This window comes from Lepidochelys kempii, chromosome 8, assembly GCF_965140285.1.
Source record: "Lepidochelys kempii isolate rLepKem1 chromosome 8, rLepKem1.hap1, whole genome shotgun sequence".
Lineage (NCBI taxonomy): Eukaryota > Metazoa > Chordata > Testudines > Cheloniidae > Lepidochelys > Lepidochelys kempii.
The window spans coordinates 33,837,782-33,860,025 of NC_136387.1; the positions used below are offsets into that span (position 1 = coordinate 33,837,782).

General features: G+C 40.6%; 1 protein-coding gene across 6 annotated transcripts in view; it reads right to left on the reverse strand.

Annotated features, from left to right (window-relative positions):
- Positions 1-9,841: 9,841 nt before the first annotated feature.
- Positions 9,842-22,244, reverse strand: part of FBXW11 (F-box and WD repeat domain containing 11) — a 125,737-nt gene continuing 113,334 nt past the window's right edge. For all 6 annotated transcript variants that reach the window (XM_073355998.2, XM_073355995.1, XM_073355997.1 and 3 more), the window contains one exon: positions 9,842-12,375. The gene's annotated coding sequence lies outside the window, so the exon portion shown is untranslated. The remainder of the gene's footprint in view (positions 12,376-22,244) is intronic.

Below are 22,244 nucleotides of genomic sequence, written 5' to 3' on the forward strand. Positions count from 1 at the left end.
TTGACATGTCATCAATTAGCCGACTTATGTTATCTGAAAGGGGAACTTTTTCAATTTCTTTGCCTCCACATACACCTAATGTTACTCTCAATTCCTTCGCATGCTAGTAAAATTCACGTCTGTGATCATATGTGGCTTTTTTGCCTTTGCTACAAGCTCAGTAACCACGTAGTTGCTTCCAGCGCTTTGTAAGAAACTTAAATAGTCTATCATCAATCGCACTTCTGAAGAGATAAAATGCCCAGGTTACCACTTTAACTGGAGTTAAAAATCACTAAGTCAAACACAGCACTGGCTTGGTATAAATTAAAAGTAAAACAAACAAAAGAAGGTAGAATTTTAAGCGAGTTCAAGTATAAGGGATAGATTTTGAAATGGTTACAAGTAAATAAAAGTGAAAAATGCTTTCTGGTGGCTAAGACTTAACAAAACAAGCTACAGCCTTGGTTCAAAGCAGTTTCCTTACCAATCTACCTCCGAGCAAGATGGCTGACGCTCTGGTCAGGATCTGCCACAAAGTCAAAAGTGCTAGATTTGTTTTCTTATTTGAGAGATATTTTGGGGCTTTTTGCCCCTCTCTTTATAGTCCAGTGAACCATTGAAATGGATTCTTCTGAAGGTTATCCCCCAAAGAAAGTTCATTCAAGCTGTGAGGAAGGCCACATGGAGTCTCCCCATGAAGGAAATCTCATGCTAGCTTCTTCCCCTGCAGGTATTTGCTAAAATGCAAACTGATCTGTTTCTTGCAATATCGTCCCCTGGTTGGCTTGATGATCCTATTCGCCTTCTATGAAAATATATTCCCATTGTCTCTAAATGTACCTTGGAAATACCTTCAAGGTGGCAGAATCACATTCCTTTGTCTAGAGTGGGTTAATTTTAGCCCTGTCTGGCAGACACACTAAGAACCTAAAAAAAAGAACACTAAAAAAAAAGGGGGGGGGGTGAGAAAACCTGGATTTGTGCTGGAAATGGCCCACCTTGATTATCATACACATTGTAAAGAGAGTGGTCACTTTAGATGGGCTATTACCAGCAGGAGAGTGGGGTGGGACGAGGTATTGTTTCATGGTCTCTGTGTATATAATGTCTTCTGCAGTTTCCACTTATGCATCCGATGAAGTGAGCTGTAGCTCACGAAAGTTTATGCTCAAATAAATTGGTTAGTCTCTAAGGTGCCACAAGTACTCCTTTTCTTTTTGCGAATACAGACTAACACGGCTGTTACTCTGAAACTAAGAACCTAACTTTCAATATATTTGTAATTTGAATTTGCACTGTACATATACCACACAATCGTATGAATGATCAGTAGGATATGAGCTTTTTATTAATATATTACATGACACCTTTTAGAACACATTATGGCATTAGAGGGTTGGGATACACCAGGGGTTCTCAAACTAGGGGTCGGGACCCGTCATGAGGTCGTGAGGTTATTACATGGGGGGGGTCGCGAGCTGTCAGCCTCCACCCCAAACCCCGCTTTGCCTCTAGCATTTATAATGGTGTTAAATATATAAAAAAGTGTTTTTAATGTATAAGGGGGGTCACGCTCACAGGCTAGCTATGTGAAAGGGGTCACCAGTACAAAAGTCTGAGAACCCCTGGGATACACTCAACTGGTAAGGCCTGAAACCCATAACAACATACCAGTAAGCTCCTGCTCTTTTACACTGGAATGCTGTCAGGGTCCCAACCACCCTTTTCTGAACTCTCTCTCGAGACTGTCCAGAAATAAGGGTGGGCCTGGGTAGCCAGAAATGGTGAGAATGGATTTGCTACTTTTGCCACATCTGCCAACACAATATTAGTACAATCACCAGTAGGCAGTAGACAACTACATGCATGAGGTGAAAACGATTGTTTCTAACTGGTTATATTCTTGTCACCTCATGGTGTCAAGCACAGTACTGGAAAACGGTCCAGTTTGTCTCAGTTGTCCACCAAGTCGTGGCCTCTTTCCATATAGCAAGTAGTAGTAGAGTTTGTTGAGTGTGCCTTCATCCCCGCTCCCTCAACATTGAATGCTTCAGCAAGACAATTTGCAGTTCCTCCAACAATGAAGTCTCAAACCAAATCCTTCCCTTCACACTCTGCGAGTGTTGGCAACGAAGAGAATTATATTCCTTTTCCTCTCTTTGCATTTCTGCAGTGCTCTCTTACATCTATTTCCATGCCCCTAGTCTGTAGTGAGCCAGATTTGGGCAGAAGGGTATGGGTCTGGTGCCCTGGGAAAGATATCAGATGACACCTTCAGCTGAAATGTCCGGAGCACCCTCATGACTCCATTGTCAATGTAGTCCACGCAGCACTGCTCGGACTGACATTGCACCTAGCTGAGATAACCACCATGCTGACGTGACTGATATTGGAAAAGGTTTTTTTTAACGGTGAAAGAAAAAGCAGGACAGAATTGGAGAGGAGCAGCATGGTTGTGCTCAGTGGAAAAACATTTAAAGGCAGTGAAGCAGAAAGGGAGATTTATGAAGAAAATCACACTGCGGTAGTGATGTGGGGGAGATAACTCAGTGAAGACGAAGAACAAAAGTGCTCTGTTCTGCACCTGCCAAGACAAGGAGATGCTCTAGCTCAGTAGTTCCCAAACTGTGCGTCGCAAACCCAAATGAGGTTGCACCACCAGCAGATGGGGTCACAGCAATCCCTAGTGTGGAGGGTGCCATTTTGCTCCACACAGCATGACCTTGTTCAAGATCACGATGCATGGAGGATGCCATTTTGCTCTACAAAATGGCTTCCTCCACACAGTGTGACCTTGCACGCACCATACGTATGGGATCACACTGTGCAGAGGACACCATTTTGTCCTCCATTTGGTGTGACCTATTCAAAATGGAGTCCTCCATGCTGTCTTGGGTCCTGACAGAAAAGATTTAATTGAAATGGGGTCATGCCAGCAAAAAGTTTGGAAAACTCCTGCTCTTGCTACATTATACATCAGTGTCCTTAAGTGCCCCACTGATTCTTCAGCTCATACCCATCTCCAGCAACCTAATACACTACCCTACCATGTAGAACAGGATTCTAGACATCCCACTAATTGAGAATGATAGTTAAACCACACATAATTAGATCTAATTAGGACCCATTCCTAGAGTTAAACCCATTGATAGAGCTCTGGTTTGGACAGGGCGACCAACCAAACCAAAATGGTGTGTGATTTAATCTGACCATCTACACGACCAACCTCTTTGGAGAGTGGCTGTTTTTCTAGCTATTGCACATGCTTATGCAGCTGCATTGTGCTTTGAATAACTTGTTTATGTGGACACACACATTAGTGCCTAAGCAGATGTTCCTACCCTCACTTGCCTTTCCAACACGCTAGTTACACTTCTTTATTTTTGGTTATTTCTCAGCGCACACTCAGTGCCAAAATATCCAAGACATGTTAGCATAAGGACTCTGAGCAAGCAACTCTCATTCCATATTCTATGCCTCCATGTCTCACCTTCACAAGACAAACAGAGCTCCAATAAAGCAAGACCTGCAGCACCATCATGGTTCTAGGGGAGGGAGTCTCAAGTGCCTTGCCCTTCCCTTATTGTCAAACGAACATGTGTGGGGGGAGGAGAGGGGAAAAGGTTGAGAAGCACCTATTTTAGGGTATAAGGAGGATTCTAATTAAATATGGGAGACTCAAAGCAGTTTCTTACGTGGCATGACAGAGAATCAATGCTGTTTTCTTCAAGTGCTTGCTCATGTAAATTCCATTCTAGGTGACTCACAAGCAGTATCAACAGAGGTGGTCTCAGGGTTCACAGTTTAGTGGCTTGTAGTATTGCCCTACTGAAACCAGCATTGTTCCTGCTGGTAAGTGCATAATGGGATGTAAAAGTGTGGACAGATGACCAGGTGGCCACTCTACAAATGTCCTGGATAGGCACTTGGGCCAGAAAAGCTGCCTTAGAGGCCTGCACCTTGATCAAGTAGGGACAATCGCTTCGCCTGATCATAGCAGAAGCAAATGCAGGTGGTGATCCAAGAAAAAATTATTTGAGCGAACACCGGATGACCTTTCATCCTGTCGGCCACCGAGACAAACAATTGTGTCGACTTGCGGAATGGCTTGGTCCTTTCAATGTAGAAGGCTAGTGCCCTCCTGACATCTAGGGAATGCAGCCTACGCACCTCCTCTGACTTATGTGGCTTTGGGGAAAAGAAAGGTAAGAAAATGTCCTGACTTGTATGAAACTGAGAGACCACATTGGGCAGAAAAGATGGGTGTGGCCGCAGCTTGACCTTGTCTTTGTAAAAGACCGTACACAGTGCAGTTCTGAGGTGAGCACCCTAATCTCAGAGACCCGGCGAGCGGATGTTACTGTGACCAGCAAAGCGACCTTCCAGGACAGAAGGAGAGAGCAGGAAGCCAGAGACTCGACAGCACCAGATTCGGGTCCCACAGAGGAACAGGGTCCTTGACATGTTGGTAGAGGTGCTCAAGGCCCTTGAGGAACCTGGCCATCATGTCCTGGGCAAAAATGGACACCCTCGAGTGGCAGATGGAAGGCCAAATAGCAGCCAAGTGGACCTTGATAGATGAAAGGGACAGGCCTTGGAGCTTGAAATGCAGTAGGTAGTCCAGGATTAACTGCAGCGAGGCCCGCTCAGGCCAAATGCCTTTATCTAAGGTCCAGCAGGCAAACCGCTTCTATTTGGCCAGGTAGATCACTCTGGTGGAGGGCTTTCTGCTGCCCAACAGAACCTGTTCGACATCAGCCGAGCACTGCTGCTCCTGCTCATTCAACCATGCAGCAGCCAGTCCATCAGGTGCAGAATTGCCAGGTTCAGATGCAGAAGACTGCCATGGTTTTGGAACAGCAGGTCCGGCTGGAGCTGGAGCCGTAACGGCACAGCCACCGAGAGGTCCAGCACTGTGCCAAACCAGTGCTGGTGCAGCCAAGCCGGTGCTATGAGGATCACCTTCTCCCTGTCCTGCTTGATCTTCATGAGGACTCTGAATTAATAGTACTGGAAGGAAGGCATAAAACAGAGCCCCCGACCATGGGAGCAGAAAAGCGTCTGACAGAGAGCCTCTGTCGATCCCCCGAATTGAGCAAAAAAAGTGACATTTCCTGTTCTGTCTGGATGCAAACAGGTCCACTTGGGGAGTTCCCCACTTGTGGATGATGAAGCTGACCACTTCCAGATGGAGGGACCACTCATGACCAGATGAGAAGGCGCATGATCAGCTTGTCCTTAGATGCTGGGGTCTTAGCAGAGCCTGCTTCCTGGTGCAGCACCTGTGGTGCTGGTTGGCCTACTTGTTCTTTAGCTGCCAGGGCCGCTTCACGCAATGAGGGCCCTGGGAGAGACCGGGGAACCCTGCCGCTCCCTGGAGTCAGATCCCTGGTCATGCTAGGGCAGGTGAGGGTCTGACCTCAGCAGTACCCCCGTGAAGCTCTGGGGCAGGCACATGGCCTGACATCAGTCCTTTGCCCAAAGCCCTTTTTCCTTCTGGTGCCAGGGAGCTCCTCTTCTTTTGCTGCTTCTTAGACACCGGTGAGGGGGAACAGTATGGGGCAGAGCCTGGTGCCTGTGGTGCACTCCACACCGAAGCTGAAGTGCTCGGCATGGGGTCCAAGTGGGAGAGCTCCCATGGAGGACAAAGCACAGCCTCCATGAGGCAGGCCCTCAAGTGGATATCCTGCTCCTTTTGGATTCTAGATCGAAAGCTTTTAGATTCGACACTTGTCCTTTCTATGGGATTCCCCCCAAACACTTCAAGCAGCTGTCGTGGGGGTCACTGATGTCAAGCATGGTTTGAAGCTGGGAGAGCAAGGCATGCCCCGCTCCAGGACAAGTCCCAGTCGGGACTCACAACTATCAACTAACCTAACACTTAACTTAATGGCTGGCTAAGTACCTACAAACTATACACAAAGAAGATAAAGGCTGAAAGGAACCGCTAATGCTCTTGCGATCTGCAAGACAAGGTGCTCCAACCAACCATCGTGTGCGGTAAGAAGGATCTGAGAAGGCGCAGGGTCGGCGGCGCCTAACAAACTGACGCATGAGTGCAGCATTCAAGGGGGCACCACAGCTGACCCTACAGATACCGCTAAGGCAAACGCCTCCAACAACTGTGCATGTGGGCACACACACACACACCATAGAATGGGATTGACTTGTGCAAGCACTTGAAGAAAAATACAGCTCAAACAGAAGTTATGAGCAAAATTACTGGGTGATTACTCAGTGAATCCGTGGCCTATGGGATGCAGGTATGTGATCTCACTGGTCTTTTCTGGCCTCAAAATTTATGAATTTATACGAACACTTGAGATCTTCCATGTACATATGCAACACTAGATCAATTTATTAGACCTAGAAGAGTTTGAGGAGGCAGCCCTGGCTGTGGGTTCCCCCTCTGAAATGTATCGTCTCCCAAAATCCCACATGCAGATGTAGCCTGAGCGCTGGTTTTAGTTTATTTAGTTCTGATAAGAAAGGGGAGTCACATTAAATACATTGATCAAATTCTATATAAAGACTTGATGCTGTTTTAGCACAGATCAAACTGATGGGTTAGGGTCAGGGCCATGTTAATGAGCAGGAAGGACTATCAGGCAGGCACTGAAGAATTTACCCCTTCCCACTTTATAATAAATATTCATACACAACTTGCCCTGAACATCTCACTGGATCCCCAGCTCCTCTCCCGCATGAAAATAAGCACTATAAGTGACCTCCAGATGTGATGGATCTTTTCCTTTGTCTTTGGTCCCAATTGAGCTTCCCTGGGAAATGGACAACATTCTGGGCACTACATTTTTACCCTTAAATAAAAAACAAACCCTAATCAGTCACTGAGACCCCTGACCTATTTAAATCTGCATTACCAGAGTAAGAGAGGTTCATCAAAATCTCTCAAATTGAAATAAATCTAGCTTAGTAAAGATCCTTTTCCTAGCACCTTGCTGGGATGTGCTCTATTATTTAGCTCAAAATTACACTTGTACAGTAGCCAACCTCAGTTTGTGGTGACTTGAAATGAGATTTATGGGAATTAAACTGAAATGAACAATTGGAGCATCGGTCACCAATGCCAAATATTCTTTGTTTGAGATTATAATTGGAAGCCTACAGTTCTAATTCACAACCCCATTAGAGTAGACCGGGGTAGGCAACCTATGGCACACGTGCCAAAGGAGGCGCACGTGCGGATTTTCAGTGGCACTCACATTGCCCAGGTCCTGGCCACCTGTCTGTGGGGACTCTGCATTTTAAGTTATTTTTAAATGAAGCTTCTTAAAAGTTTTAAAAACCTTATTTACTTTACATACAACAATAATTTAGTTACATATTAAAGACTTATAGAAAGAGACCTTCTAAAAACGTTAAAATGTATTACTGGCACGCGAAACCTTAAATTAAAGTGAATAAATGAAGACTCAGCACACCACTTTTGAAAGGTTGCCGACCCCTGGACTAGACACTGAGGGCACTAAGTTTTCACCTGCAAGTTTCAAAAATCTCTTAGGTCGCAATACAATTGTAATACAATTCATATATACACAGCACCTTTCATCTCTAAATGCTTTACAAACTATGTACATACACAGCCTCTGAATGCAGCCAACTCCAGGGTGCCTGTCTGCTAATCAGCAGATAAATTAATGCACAGCACACTCAAGGTAGAAAAGAAAATGTTGGTCAAGGAGATCAGGGAAAGCCCCTTGGTCTTCAGGCATCAGATCTTTAATATGTACACACAGCAGATGGGACCTTGTTTTCAAGATTAAACCCACACCATCATCCCAGATCTCTCACAGTAAACCCTTCTTTTCCTCTGTGGAACAATGGTGTTTCTTACATTGGACTAATCAGGAGCTCTGAAAAAACCTTCCAGCAATGAACAGATGGATCTAACAATGATCTAGTTACGAAAACAGATCAACATTTGAGACTTGGTTTTTTCCAGAAGTTATCAAGGGGCAATTATACACAGTGCTCAGTAACACTGAAATTTGACAAAGGAATAAGTGGGGAAGAAGTGGAGGGAGAAGAATTGAGTCCACGTCTACTATGAAGTGTGTGTTTGAATAGACAAGGCTAGTTCAGACCTTGAAACTGGATTATATTCAGTCTCCTTTCCACCCATTTCCAGATGTTCCTAATTTTTGGCTGCAGGATGCCCTGTGCTTTGAGCCCGATTTTTGCTGCTATATTGCTGCATCATGCATAGCACAACATATCACTCTCAATTATGGTAAGAAAAAGGAGTCAAGAGGAATCCTGAGATCATACAAGGGTGTGAGTGTGCCAAGCAAAGAGTATGTCTTGACTAATTTAGTACAAAATTCCACTGGGAACAAGGCAGAAATATCTGATGTAATTTTGTATCACAAATAGTGCTGACTGCTGAGAAAATCAAAGGCCACCCTAGTAAGAACCAGATATAAAACTTTTTGAAGAAGTTTAGTCTGAGTGCATCTACACCTAGAAAGTCTTACATTCTAGGTTTTTTTAAAAACAAAACAAGAAATCTCACATGCTTAAAAGGCTTAGTCAGGTAAAGTGACTCATTGAGCCTTTCAGACTGATTTAGAAAAATTAGTGTTTTGTAACCTTTTACTTAGAACCTCTAATCTAAAATGAGCAAACACACATTCAAAATTATATACATAGGGATCACTTCCCTTTCATTGAAACACATCTGTATTCAGAGTGAAAGTCAAGTTATTTTGAACAGCATTATCCAACAGTCACCAGGATGGGACATGAAGAATAAAGTTAAAGTTATAGGGGGAAATTTAGGGAGATGGTATGTAATTAGCAAAACTGGCATCTAGCCAGGACACTAGTTTTAGGAAAAGGTTCATGGTACCTTTAATAACCACTGAGGTTATCGCTTCTCGTTTTCAGTCTTACCCAAAAAATGGCACCACCCGCAGAAAAGTGATCCCCAGTACCGAGTGCAAGTATAGGTAGGAAGCTTGTACAGTATTATGCCAACTGCACAGATACCTCTGTCAGTGATGAATTAACTAACACCCAATATTGACCAGCCATACAGGTTAAATTTCCAACTTTCCACAACTTTGTATATAATTTCTTCCAGGTGTCTCTTCTCTCCCCACACCTTTTCACTCACACCAAACCGCATAGCCAATTTACAAGGTTCACAGCAGGACAAGGCTTCTGTGTTGTTTTTGGTCACAGTGCCATCACAAATGGACATTGTGAATTGGAAGCAAGCAAACTCCTCTCTCTACTGATGTCACAGCTTTAGTAGAATGTGGTACAGATTAGAGTCCCTGATTGTCACCACGGATCACCAACTGCTTGGAGAACCCATCAGAACTCAGTTGACAATTCTGTCAATGCATGAGGCAGAGCAGAATCTTACTAAAGCAGATGATGTTGAGTCACTTTTCTGATCATGAGCACACTTGAAGCGCTGCTTGTGAAACAGTCTGGGCAAGGAATAAACACGTTGAGCTCGGTCAGACGCTGATCTGTAGCTAGTAAACAACACAAAGGAATTAAGACAAACATTTTAGAAAAGTTTTAACACGCATGCAGTTGTGCCCCCCCATAGGAAAGTTTCAAATTCTAAAGTATTTGGCCTTCGGTCTTATGCGTCACACCACTCGCAAGCCAGCACTGAATTACTACACATCATTATACTATTGGTTAGAAGCACTGAAGTGCTAGAAAAGTTTTTATAACATAATACAATAAAGTATGGGAACATTGTATTAAGAGCATTAGCTTTGAATTAGCATTTGAAGGAACTGTGCATTAAGCTTGGATTAACTAATGCATAATACTGACATTGGGTTAGATGATGTTACTTAGCAATTTATTGGACAAATGAAGTTCAATTTTTTTTATTAAGCACATTCCACGGTACAAAGCTTTAGATCATGAACAATATCTGTACAATTTAACAGTTTCAATCAGCTGTTCATACACAAACTTTCCAAACGGGTCATTGGCAAACATAATTACAAGTTAGAATTAGACTATCCCAGTGCTTTGAAACATTAATATAGCAGTAATGTACAATTGCTCAATTATGGTTAGCAAAACAAAGTCCAGAGTGCAGCCAGGAGTCCCAGTAGCCAAGTTCCTTGGGTGCCAATCACAAAGTCCACTGCTATGTTACACAAAGCACAATCAAAGAAGGTGAGACTGCATGTTCAAATACCATTATCTCCCAAGGAAAAACATGAATTTAATCTTACACATGCATAAAAAAGGACTCCATTCTTCATAAACAAATAGCTTTTTCTTCAGGGCTGCAACTGATGTCTTTTTTAAAAACAGTTTAATATTAAAGCTATTAGATGAAAAGGATAAAGTAAGCCACTTTCACAAACTACTGTCAAGCTTACCAAAAGGAGATCTTACAGACGCTTATCAAAACATGATATCTTCTGTACTTCATGAGGTTTGATGATCTCAAAGAAATAAATATCTTTGTAGTAACAAGTTAAAGGGAATTTCTAACAAACACTGATCCCAACAGCTCTCTCTCAATGGAATAGAGGACTAACTGTAAGTTGCACTTTTCTAACAGTTGAGTAACATCTGATGTGCACTTCACTCTGAATATGCCTGACAAAGGTGGATGACATCTAACCATAGCTGTTGCACTGGAAGTTTAGTATTAAATCACTGGTCATCTAAAGTGTTACCGACATTCTTTAACTCCCCTTAAACAAAAAAGGGAAAATCTGAAACCAAAAAGTGCTGCCAACAGAAAACGAAATACACAACAAATGTTAGAGAAATGACTGGCTACATATTGGAGACAACATATTTCTCCCCCAGGACAATAGGTATATCTTACACACTCTTGGTTTTAGTGCATTTTCAAACTAAGCATTAAAGAAAACTACTGAAAACTGTAGTCATACATGGCAACTTAATAGGACAACACTATAAAGATGGCATTTATCAGGGTCTTGCTTTCACAAAGAAAAATATGATTAAATAAATGTGACTGTATAAATTAGAGACAGGAGAACCATGACAAAGTAAGAAGGAACTACTAAGACATTTCCTAATAAGGACATGCTAACAAAGAGAAATATTGACCATGGCATCACAACAAGGTCATAGTGTAACAGCTATGGGTAAGTGATCTTAAATTCAACTTTAAGTCTGGTCATCATAGTACTTCCTTGAAGGGGCCTCTACCCCACCTCAATTGTTACAAGTTACATATTTAAATAAATTTAACTTTAGCTGATGGCATTTTTTCCATTGAGCAGCCAAACTAATGCTATGGAAGGACATCTGTAGGCATGTGTGGTAATCTACCAATTTAAAAAAAAAAAGATGTTTTGTAAATACTGCGGCACAAAATATAAGATACAGAACATAAATTAAACTTTTTTTTAATTTTTAAAAAGTTTAGAAATTACATTTTAAAATATGTAGTTCCCATTAAAAAAAATCCTAATGAATACTGAAAACTTCCTTTTGCAGAGAAATATTTCTAGGTAATTCATATTAATCCCTTCAGTGCCAGTAGTTAGAATGTCCTGCTGCCAAGTGCTAACACATTTTGTATTAGTGTGTAGTGTCAGGAGATCCTGACTTCTAGCACCTGGAGGTTAAACTGTTTCGTACATTGTATCTACATGCTTATACAGTATTTGAAATTCTGAGGCAAGCACACATGGGAAGATTTTACGGTACCAAACATTAGGAAGGGTAGGACAGTTGTATTACAGGGCACAGTTAAAAGAAAAAAAGACGGTGCGATACAACTAGTTTAGATAATCTAGCCTGATTTACAGGTAATGTTTAAATTAAAAGAAATTATCGGTGCAGAAACAAGTAAACTGTAATCCAAAAATATTACTGATAGATTCAGAAATATTTCTAATAGTCCAATGTACACCCCTATCAAACAAAACAGGCTCTGAATTTGTCAGGAAGTCGAAAGGAGCATGGTGACTTTGAAAGCAAAACTCTGTACATTCTGGGTATGTGTTTGGCACCCAAATTTCACTGGAGAATATTTTTCTTTAAAGTCAGACAAAAGTGCAAAGCAATATAAATTAGGCCAAGTCCTTTCTTGACTTCTGATTTATTTCTGGAAAACAAGCCATCATAGTTCAGTTTATATGGACAATTTACACATGAAGCTTTGGATTTTTCACTGCAGTGAAGGGCAGGCTTCTGATTTTCATCTACTTGAAGTCAGTGAATTTGCAGTAAATTCCTTAGAGGAGACCACTGGGGATTGAAGGGGAGCAGGAAAGATTAAGAGAGATACAGAATTGTGCTGTTTTGCATCTACACAGCATCTATAACCAATTCTGACTTTAGCTGCGAATCAACATCTTCAGGCATGTAGTAGCCAGATATCCAGTAGTTCAAGATTGTGGAACCCTGAAAAAGATAAAGACAAGCTGAAACAATGGAAACTATAATCAGGCCAAATATAATCTATTATTTGTAGACATATGTCAGAAGCTATTTGGTATCCACCACAGAACAACACCCCTAGGCACTCTGAGCGCACATGAAGGCATTAGCCTGCTAAAATAAGGAGTCTAAATATGCCAATCAGTATAGCACAGACTCCTTAGAACAAAAGTGCTAAAGGGACCAGCGTTCCTTTAGAATGATGCAATCAGTACAGGGTACATCTACACTGCAATTAGACACCCACAGTTGGCCCATTGATCAGGGTCTCAAGCGCCTACATCGCAATTAAAGAGAGCCTTAGCCTGAGCCCTGCAAGCCAGAGTCAGCTGGCATGGGCCAGACACAGGTGTCTAATTGCAGAGCAGACATACCCTTAGAGGTTCAAGAGGTGACAATACCACCACTATAGGGCATCATTTTAATTCTATTGATTGTGGAACCTGGACCATACTTTAAATCACATTTGTAAACGGATTGGGATTTGCACCCTTTTAAGCTTTTGAAAATTCGGCCCGATAAACATAGCAACTTTGAATTAAACTGACCTTTTCCTTACATGTGATATAAAACAAAAGTCTTTGCTAGGTCTTTAGGGGCAGACTGGCAGGGGAGGAGGAGAAAGTGTAGTAGTTGGCACAACAGGCCTCGTTCAAGGTTAAAACTTACCTTATGGAATTTCAACCTACTCTTAACACACCTCAGGAAACAACCTCCTCTTCTCCACACCACACAACACTATACAGAAGTCACCTAAATATTATCCATTTTCATTACAAATATACATACGTTATATCTGGTTGGATTGAATTTTTAATCATAGGTCTAAACAGTTGCATTGGGAAAATTGGCTTGTGAAACCATTCACTTTTTTTTTTAAAAAATCAATCTAACCATGTAAACTATCCTTTATTCTATTTTAATAGGACTATTAAGTTCAGTTACTTGTTATATTTATACATGAAAATGAGACTTAATGATCTTGAGAAATGAGCCCACAAATCAGATAATTAGAATATTTCCACAAGAGCTACCTTTTCACACAGTTATATGATTACACTGTTTGATTAAATAGCTTTTCCAAACTGAAAATTCTTACTGTAATTAAGCTTAAAATAATTAAATCTAAGGTTAAATTTCACTTTCCATTCCCAAAAAACATGCTGCAGACTTTGATGAACTGCTCTATTCATGAGACTTTCATAGCTGAAGGTTTAAAACATCTTTTTTCCCCCAGTGCTTAAATATAAGAATATTAGACTATCATATGGTAACAATTTTTATCATGTTACAATAAACAAAAGGAATTCAACAGAAGGCAATAAAACTTTCTTATAACCCCCTGCCAGTGCTGTCAAAAATGATTCACTTTGAAGAGGCATACACATTCAGAGACTTATAAATATGGGTACAAAGCTTCTTTTGAGAACGCAGAGACATACAGTGTTTGGGAGCATATACAATTGTTCCATTAAATATAACAAAATACTGGATATTTTACAGTGATATATTTTATGTAGATTTGTTTTTGATTTCTGATTATGAAAAAATTCAGGAAAATGACAGTGTGGTTTCCAAGAAACAATTACATAACTACCAAGACTAGTCAACTACAAGGATATGCAGCTTTGCATGTTTTCAGTTCGCTGTGTAATAGGACAAGTCAGACATATAAACTGCTCCAAACCGTGTTAAATGTATGGAATCTGCAGGGAAGTTGCTAACAGTGCCAAAAACAGTTCATTTTGCAGCAACAAATCTTACCGTAATCAAAGTGAGTTTGCAAGTGAGGGGGCAAGAGAAAGAGTGAAAATAAGTCATGAGACTGGTGCACTACTGACCAAATGGACTAAAATGCATAGGAGTGGATTGAAATAAACTATACTGGACTTTTAAATGCCTATGTATTTATACTTCTGACTGGCATGAAAAATATGATAGTGCTTCCATGATTGGAAGGTAATATAACCCTCCCAATCATATTTCAGCACAACCTTTAAGCCATTCAAAACTATCTATACCTTGTTGTGGGGAAAATATGTAATTGGTACATGTCAGCTGGTGGATTGTTTTATTTTGTCACTAAGAAAGTGAGGTTTTCCCACCAGGTAGATTGTTCTAAAGGCTTCAATCAATCAGAAAAAAGGAAATTGTTTGGGGAGGGTGTAAAGCACATGGTTAGCATTTGCTGTCTCCCAAATACTGACCCATGAAACCTGTAATATGAAAGTTGTCCTGTTTATGGCGAATGCAATTCCTTTAGGCTTGATCCAACTCCCATTAAAGCCAATGGTAGTTTTTATCCATTTTAACAGGAGTCTGATCACATCCTTAGAAGCACAACCAGTGGCAACTTTAGGTAGGCCAACACCATCACTGAAGGCACTGCAGTAATATTGCAACAATTCAAACAAATATGAATTTTCAAACACTGTAAGCCATAGGTGGGCAGTGCTGAAGGAACTAGCTAATAGGGGTTCTGAAACTGCCCATTCTCCTGGCCAGGCTGACATTCCTTTTAAGCTTGTTGCCGACTTGGTACACAAAATGAATTTAGCAGACAGACCTCTGGTCTTCTCCTTTAAGGAGAGTATAAACGGCCAATAAGGGAGTTTTATGCATGCTAACCTTTAGCTGTCTTGCAGCACAATTCTTAATTTCTCAAAGCTTGTTCATGTACTTCTACAGTTTCCTTTAGCCAACACTTAACTTTTTCTATATTACAGTGTTTAGATGATTAATATTATTTAGAGTGGAAGTTAACAGAAGATAGATGTACTCAAATTAATGAATGGTGTAGGAAAGGTAAATTAGCCACTCCCATTTAGAGACTGCATAATTAAAGATTGTGTGGGCAACCATGAAACTGACATTTCTTAATTCAAGTGACTGATTTGCAACCTAATTTTCTAACCTTTTTTAAAAAAAATTTGCTCATTTCTTTGAGGTTTTTTGTTTTCTTTTTTTAAGGAAAAGGGTAAACAATTAATAGCCATGCATTGTCAATGGAGCTTGAACACTGAGCCTTCAGCACTGCAGCACACACTGCTACCCCTTGAGCTACAGGTCTGTAACAGGAAGCAGGAGACGGCTGTTATTCTACAGGGGATGGACTGCTGGCTCCTGGGTGTTGAGGAAGCCCAGCCTACCCTGGCCCTCTTTCTGTCCTCCTCCACTCAGGGGGTTGAGGGAGCTCCAGACCAATCGGGTACCCCCAGAGGAAGGGAAATGGGTCACTGGGTTCAGGTGGATGGAAGGAACCAGCCTCTCTCTCTTTGGAATTTCATGAGATCTGTTATTAGTTTAATAGGCTGCCAACATTTTCCTGAGGCATGCAAGTGGGAAGAACTTCAATTTATAATGATTTACATCTTAACAAACACAAAATGGAATTTCATGAGGCAAAGAAAAAAGACATTTCACTAACAAGATGACTACCCCCTAGAAAATATCAAAGGTCTTCTGCAAACAATGAAATAACTTGTGGAACTCATGGTTACAAAATATCAAGGCCATGAGCTTACCAAGACTTAAAGCAAGAAGAGACATTCATATGGAATGCAGTGTTGTTATAGTCGTGTTGGTCCCAGGATATTAGAGAAGCAAGGTGGGTGAAGTAATTTTTTTTTTACTGGACCAACTTCTGTTGTATAGCTCGAAAGCTTGTCTCTCTCATCAACAGAAGCTGCTCCAATAAAAGATATTACCTCACCTACCTTGTCTCTCTCATTTATATGGACGAGACTACTCAGTTACATTTGATAGGAAAACACTTTTTAAAAGAGATAAAACCTCATGATTTCGGGCATAAGCCACACTACTACTAATCACCTCTAGCATGAAAAAAAATTGCCCCATGGGCAAGCTTACTCCATAACTGTACTCTGAGGTTTCTGATCTTCCTCTAAAGCATCTGGTACTGGCCACTGGCATCAGAGACAGGATATTGGACTGTATGGGCTTCAGGTCTGACCTGGTAAGGCAACCTCTGTTTCCAAGTCTCAACATTCACTACTATATATACAGACATTCCCCGGGTTATGCAAGACCCGACTTACGCAAATTCACACTGACGGAAAAAGTTCCATAAGCCCGAAATAGCTTTTTCAAGTTGCGGAAATATTTGCATAATGTACAGGTATACGTTTCCAACTTACGCAAAATTCAAGTTACGCAAGGCTTTCAGGAACGGAACGATTGCATAAGTTGGGGGGGGGGGGGGGTCTGTAGTATGAAGTGCAACTGTTGGCAACCACATGAATGACATAAGAAAAATACTCCACTGGTCTAGCAAATGGATCTACAGCAGAGTTTTTACCCAATATACTTAGACAACTAAATACATATTGACTACTGCAGAGAAATGGAAACAGTCAAACTTCATGTGAGTCTCTTCTGATGGCTTCAAACTCTTCCTAACATGATGTATTTTATCCTTTTGAAAACATTTTTTTATTACTTGTGGTTATCACAGGGAATTGTCATTTATGATGAATATTTGTCAAAATGGCATACATCTCAGTTTACTGGAGACTGATGGGCAGTGCTGGCTAGTCCCAGAAACAGAAAGATAAAAGCCTCAATGAGGAGCACAATCTAATTGAACTCTAAAAGTTCATAGAAAGTTGTGGCCTGTAATGTGCAAGAATACTTTTTTCAATGTTACTGTAATTTACAGGTTTCAGAGTAACAGCCGTGTTAGTCTGTATTCGCAAAAAGAAAAGGAGTACTTGTGGCACCTTAGAGACTAACCAATTTATTTGAGCATGAGCTTTCGTGAGCTACAGCTCAAGCATGCCTCCATTACATAACAGTTTCCACATGAAGCATTTTAAAGTGCTATAGATCATTAAGGCTCACAGCACCCAAAGAAGGTAAAAGAAAATCTTGGCGTACAGGTCACTTTATGTTCTCTGACAAAGGGCAGATCTGCTCTGCAAAAAATCTCTCATCTCCATACTACTAATGTAGAAAGTGGCATTATGTGACATGCCCAAATTCACACAGAGTCAGCAGAGCAGCCCAGGAAAGAATCTGAGTCTGGAATATTGAAAAGTGCTTCATGTTGGCCTTACACTGCTCTCCACTGAAATAAAGGGTTAAACTCACAGCAACATCAGGACAGCTCTGAGTACTTCTGAAAGTCCCAACTCCCAGTGCCCTCGGTCTAGTTACTGGATCTGAGGTTCCTCACACACACTACATGATAAGCTTTAGGCTCTGAAAGAATCCTCCCATTTCTAACCAGAAAATGTGCAGGTAGGAGGCACAGCATACTTGCCAAAAGTATCTAATAAAAATTCTGATGGACGGTCGTTCAAATTAATGGTAAAAACATAGGTTATTTTTAAATTGTAGAAACTTTTAAACTGTGTGACAGTTTAGAACCTTTGGTTTAACATCACTCTCAGCAAGGTGGATAAAAATTACTGATTTTTTTTTTTAATTTAAATGGATTTTTTTTTAATTTAAATTGGATTTTTTATGATAAAATGCTTTTTGAAGGAAAAAACCCTATCTAAAGATAGTTTTAACTAAGATATACCTTTGAGCTATAATGTCTCAACATGGAATAGGGATAATAAATTCTAATTCTATAGTATGAGACAATATATTCATATAATGTTTAAGAAAAGTTTTGTAAGTGAGTTCCAGTAGTTCATGGATTAGGGACTCAATCTTATGGGGTTCCAGGGACTTCTGTATAGATTATTTAGGTTAATCTTTCTAGCTACCCAATGGGACTCAGTGCTCAGTCTAGAAGATAACACTGCAGTTCTCAAACTGTGGATTTGTGTCTCCAGAGATAACATGCTTGTTAACAGCAAAAATGTTTTTAAATAAATAAAATAAATAAATAATGTACAGAGGTGAGAAATAACAGACCTCCACTCTATTGTTCCTCTGCAAATTTGTGTACACAGAGTCAAACCCTTACCTCTCTCTAAAAGTGCAAAGTTTCAAAAAGTTAAACTAATACAAGATTGCTGGGGGCGGAATAGATCTGGACAAGGAGAGGAAGTCTGGAGATAAATGTGAGAAGGGAGGGACAGGCAGCAGAAACAAAAGTGAAACTGTTTGAGCAGCATATTCCAGAAGTCTTGAGGTCTTTGAGTATAGGCTTCATTGATTTGAGAACTCCCATACCATTCTCTCACTAGAAAGGAAAACCTATAATGGCAGCAGGCCATAAAAGAGACCCAGTTTGTGAATAGTTTAATGAAGTTCCTCTACCGGTGGGTAAGACAGGCATGCGTGCAAAAAACAAACAATGCAAGAAAGAAATGCAAGGCCTGGTTGCCTGAATGAAACAACATCAGGAGAAGTGTTCCTTCTCAGGAGGAAGCTGCGTTGAAGGTGATGAAAAGAACATGTCTGAACATGCAGGATCTTCAGGTTTGTAAACTTTTTGATTACATACTGCTTTCTTAAGGGCTGCCTGTCTTCCTTCTGGATTATTCTCAAATTCTCATGTTTGAAGAAAAAATATAGTTGTTACTCTCCGGTACTATCATTTTAGATGCAGTTGTGATAAATAAAGAGCTGAAATAGGCACATCATCTTCCTTTTACAATTTCACCTTTAAAGTAGTACTGAGTGTCAGTGAATGCAATGAGTAATACTAAATGAGCAGCAGTATGGTAATAATAATTAAATAACTGCATTGACTTATGTTCAGGAGAATCCATCCTCAACATACAGGATTCTGAAGACTATCCACCTTCAAGATCACCATCACTTTCTATAGTGTTAGTCACATCATATATGTCACATAGCCACAGTATATCACCTATAGCAAAAAGGAAAACAAATCTCCATCATCTAGAAACAACCATAGATAAGTTTGTAATAAGAACCAGCAGATTACAAAAAGAGGTAACTGATGAAAAAATTGCCCAGTTTGTTTATGTAACAAACTCTCCTTTCCGTATGATTGAGAACCCATGCTTCATTAACATGGTTCAGTCATTAAGACTAAGATACAGTCCACCCAACAGAGCAGATGTCACAGGCAATTGTTGGATGAAGTGTATGAAAAAGAAACTGAGCAGTGTGGAAAAGGTCTAGAGGGTAAAATTTTTAACCTGAGTCTTGATGGGTGGAGAAATGTCCACAATGATCCTGTTGTATGTGCTTGTGTGACAACAGAAGAAGGGAATGTCTTCCTTACAGAAACAATTGATACATCAGGAAATGCACACACAGCAGAATACTTACAAGAAGTAGCAGAAAAAGCTATAACAAACGGTGAAAAAAAATTAAAACGTCTAGTATGCAGCTTGGTCACAGACAATGCTGCAAATGTATCCAAGATGAAAAGAAATTATTTAGAAGAGAGTGGAGAGAGTCCCAAGCTAATAACATACGGTTGTAGTGCTCATTTGATGCACCTCCTTCAGACTTCAGTGTTCCAGAAACAAAGGCTAATGTTGAAATTGCAAAATACTTCCGTAACAACCACTTTGCAGCAGCTGCTCTGAAAAAATTGGGAGGAACCAAGCTAATTCTCCCACAAGACGTGCGATGGAACTCAGTAGTGGACTGTTTTGAGCACTAGATCAAGAACTGGCCTAATCTGATGACAGTTTGTGAACAAAATCGTGAAAAAATAGATGGCACTGTCACAGCCAAAGTTCTCGACATTCGGCTTAAGAAAAATGTTGAACACATGCTGAGTACCCCGAAGCCTATTTCTGTAGCCTTGAACAAAAGGCAGGGAAATCACTGTTTTATTACTGATGCTGTTGAAATTTGGAAAGAACTGAGTGAAATCTTAAAAAGAGAAATATGCAATGACAGAGTTAAATTACAAGCATTTAAAAAAAAAGAATGAGACAAGCACTTATCTCCAGCTCGTTTTCTTGCAAATAATCTCAATACTCTGTACCAGGGTCAAACCTTAACTGCTGAAGAAGAGCTGGCTATGACATGGACATCCAGCGATCATCCCTCCAGAATGCCAACTATAATAAACTTCAGAGCTAAGGGTGAACCATTCAAGAAATATATGTTTGCTGATGATGTTGTAAAGAAAGTCACACCAGTGAACTGGTGGAAGTCACTTAGGCACTTGGTTTCAGAGACTGTTGCAGTGATAATGTCACTTTTAAGAGCAGTAGCTTCTTCTGCTGGTGTAGAAAGAATGTTTTCTTTCTTTGGACTAATTCATTCCAAACTGAGAAATTGTTTGGGACCTGAAAAAGCAGGAAAGCTTGTTTTTCTTTTTCAGATTATGAACAAACAGGAAAAGAAGGTGAAGACGACTGAGTTAGCTGCAGAAGCCAATATATTAAGTTTCTCATGTTGATCTGGCTGACATAGTCGATTTAATTTTTGTTTTGTTTTTTTAAATTTCATTTAACTATTTTAGTTCAAAACAAACAAAAACAAATCTGATTTTAAAAAACTTGAATGTTTAACTAAATTTAAAAATTCATATGCTTGTTTTGCTAAAATATTATATGTTTGCTGTTGAAGAAAAAAATCTAGAATACATAATGTTGTTGTTTTAGTTAAATAAAACAATTTAAATGTCTGTCTGGTGATGTTCTCCTCCTAATACAGCATGGCAAGAAAATCCTCCAAATATTAATGATTAACCTGTTGAATTAGAGATAGCTCATCTCCCAATGGCTTCATAAATATACGCTTCAATTACCTTTGGTAAATGCAATATCATTTTCTGATATAGCTGTAAAACTAATCTGAAGTTTTCAAAATAAATCACTTAAAAATTTACAGTGTGTACCTTCTAAAAAATTAAACCTACATCTATCTCTGAGTTTGAAGAAAATATATTAAGGTTATAACAACCAACAAGAATGCACTTTTATGTAGAAATCCATGATTAAATCGAGTCTTCCTGACTAGTGGTCTGGTCTTCACTGGGGGGCGGGGAGGGAGGGAGGGAAATCGATCTAAGGCCTGCTCTACACTGGGGGCGGGGGGGTGGGGGGAAATCAACTTAAGATATGCAACTTCAGCTATGAGAATAGAATAGCTGAAGTCGACGTATCTTAGGTCGACTTACCTCATGTCCTCACGGTGCGGGGTAGACTGCCACCACTCCCGTCGACTCCACTTCCGCCTCTTGCAGCGGTGGAGTACAGGAATCGACGGCAGAGTGATCGGGGATTGATTTATCCTGTCTACACTAGACGCGATAAATCGATCCCCGATAGATCGATCACTACCCACCGATCCCATGGGTAGTGTACACATACCCTAAGTTACACAACTTCAGCTACGTGAATAATGTAGCTGAAGTTGATGTACTTAGATCTACTTACCCCGGGGTCTTCACTGCGGTCAGTTGACAGCTGACGCTCCCCCGTTGACTCCGCCTGCGCCTCTCACCCTGGTGGAGTACCGGAGTCGACGGGAGAGCGCTCTACAGTCAATTTATCGTGTCTAGACTAGACGTGATAAATCGACCCCCGCTGGATCGATCACTGCCCGTCGATCCTGCGGGTAATGTAGACAAGCCCAGTGATTTAAATCAAATCCAGCCTGATTCTCAGTTTGAGATTTATGACAACTGAATATCTTTTTAAACAACCTAGTTGTAAATGTGTTGCAAAAACATAGCAATTAGTACATCAACTACCTGATTAGAGGCAGGAGGAACAGCAGTGAAGATGCAGAAGATGAGTTAGATACTATGATGTTTCAGGCTTTAAGCATCAAAGCCTGATACCACAACACAAAGGCTTCCTGATCCAAACAGCAGCAGCATCAACAGCAGATACATTGAGAGAACTCAGTGACAGCTGATATATAAATTACTATGACCAGCACCAGGCAAATGACAGTGAATACACAAGTACAGGAGA